Source organism: Penaeus chinensis, chromosome 19 (assembly GCF_019202785.1).
Source record: "Penaeus chinensis breed Huanghai No. 1 chromosome 19, ASM1920278v2, whole genome shotgun sequence".
Lineage (NCBI taxonomy): Eukaryota > Metazoa > Arthropoda > Malacostraca > Decapoda > Penaeidae > Penaeus > Penaeus chinensis.
The window spans coordinates 23,140,954-23,143,453 of NC_061837.1; the positions used below are offsets into that span (position 1 = coordinate 23,140,954).

Genomic DNA, 2,500 nt, shown 5'->3' on the forward strand with positions numbered 1-2,500 from the left:
TATGTGGCCTGCCTCATGACTCGCTTGTTGGGGAACTCGGGGAAATGCTTTGCGGTGTGTGGAGCAATTTAATTGGGTCGCGAATAGGGAAGGAAGATGAGCAGGAAAGGTGTAGGTATATACATAGACAAACATGCATACGTACACACAGGCGTGCACTCACGCACAGATGCACACACAGATGCACAGACGCAAGCGCATACACGCACACGCACACACATACATGCGCGCACTCAAGCACACACACACACACACACACACACACACACACATACATATATATATATATACATATGATTTATTCACCTACACACACACACACACACACACACACACAAACACACACACACACACACACACACACACACACACACACACAAATACACACACACACACACATACACAATGTGTGTGTGTGCCTGTTCGCACATGAAAAGATATAGTCACACACACACACACACACACACACACACACACACACACACACACACACACACCTATACCTACACGTACACACACAATCACTCTTCTTGAAAAAAAAAAAAAAAAAATCTACCTTTCCATCAAAAACACGAACCTCAGCCAAATACACCTCCCCCCCCTCCCCCCTCTCAAAAAAACAAAAAAACTTGCCAAATATACTCCTCTGAAACACACGATACCATTTCGCCCTCGAAAGCACAGGAGGAGCAGAAAAGGGGGAGGCAAAAGTTCCCCAAGCACAAAGGGGGAAAAAGTTGCCTGCCTCGTGCTTGCGTCCCTTCCTGCCCCGGCAATTATGGCGACTCCGCTCGTCCGTAATCGCTCTGCTTGGCCCGACTATCTCGCGATTCCAGCAGCAAGCAGGGGTTCGAAAATACTGATTCCGGCCGCAAGCAGGGTTTCGAAAACACTGATTCTGACCGCAAGCAGGGTTTCGAAAACAATACTTCCGGCCGCAAGCAGGGTTTCGAAAACATTGATTCCGGCCGCAAGCACGGTTTCGAAAACAATACTTCCGGCAGGGTTTCGAAAACATTGATTCCGGCCGCAAGCAGGGTTTCGAAAACATTGATTCCGGCCGCAAGCAGGGTTTCGAAAACAATACTTCCGGCCGCAAGCAGGGTTTCGAAAACAATACTTCCGGCTGCAAGCAGGGTTTCGAAAACTATACTTCCGGCCGCAAGCAGGGTTTCGAAAACATTGATTCCGGCCGCAAGCACGGTTTCGAAAACAATACTTCCGGCCGCAAGCAGGGTTTCGAAAACTATACTTCCGGCCGGGAGCTGGGTTTCGAAAACATTGATTCCGGCCGCAAGCAGGGTTTCGTAAACAATACTTCCGGCCGCAAGTAGGGTTTCGAAAACTATACTTCCGGCCGCGAGCTGGGTTTCGAAAACATTGATTCCGGCCGCAAGCTGGGTTTCGAAAACTATACTTCCGGCCGCAAGCAGGGTTTCGAAAACAATCCTTCCGTCCGTAAGCAGGGTTTCGAAAACACTGATTCCGGCCGCAAGCAGGGTTTCGAAAACATTCCGCCCGCAAGCAGGGTTTCGAAAACAAAACTTCCGGCTACAAGCATTTTTTTTACGAAAACTAAAATTCTAGACCCAGTACCAGTAAGGCAAAATCTAAAAAAAAAAAAACAGCAAGCAAAAAGAAACTAAATCTCAGGTATGACCAAAGACGAGGTGAGACGGTGTGCTTGTGCTTCGCGTTTCCGTACTGAAAGTGGACACCATACACAGTGTACTTCCAGTATGGTGACTTTGACTACAGTGTCCACGTATATATGTATAGTCTACGGTGCCTTGTGTTTTTTTTTTAAATCAATGTTATCATCTAAATAATAAGCAGCAGATAACTTGCAGGTGACTCTATGACAACGCATTCTAGAATCTAGCTGGCGCGCGATGGGGAAGGGGGGGCGGGGGGCGGGGAGGAGGTACTCTGTCACGGTGGACAAAGACACGCAGTTTTGTCCTTTTTTTTTTTTAATTGTTCTTTCTCAAATTTCATCTTCTGCTTTTGTGTCTTAATGCGGTTCCTCGGGAGAGCGTAGGAACTGAGTTGTTTCGTTGCTTAAAGGAAAATATTCAAAGACGAAAATGGATTTTCATTTTTTTTTTTTTTTTTTTTTATCTTGGATGTGCAATACTCTCCTCACTGCCCCATTTTTTTGTTTGTTTTTTTGTTTTTTAGGCAAAAGCAGAATGATAGCGAACCACTAACAACCTGAAATATATATCTATCTCTCATTATCAAATAATAAAGGGATGGACAACTCAAGCAAACAAAAACAAAAAACTACGAAAATCAAGCAAACTAAAGAATGACTTCCGAGGGTGCAAACACACACCTCCCCCCCCTCCTTCCCTCCCTCCTCCCCTCGCCCTCCCTCGTCCCTCCCCCGCGACCAGCTAGACCAGAGAGCGACCTGGAGGTTTCGGGTGTACCTGTGACCAGTAGACAGCGTCGGGGGGGGCGGCGCCGGGTGACCATGGAAAAGAAAGGCCGATTG

At 46.9% G+C, this 2,500-nt stretch overlaps 1 protein-coding gene across 1 annotated transcript in view; it reads right to left on the bottom strand.

The window, feature by feature from the left end:
- LOC125034964 (neural-cadherin-like) overlaps positions 1-2,500 on the bottom strand; it is a 32,807-nt gene that overhangs the window by 8,725 nt on the left and 21,582 nt on the right. The window lies entirely within an intron of this gene.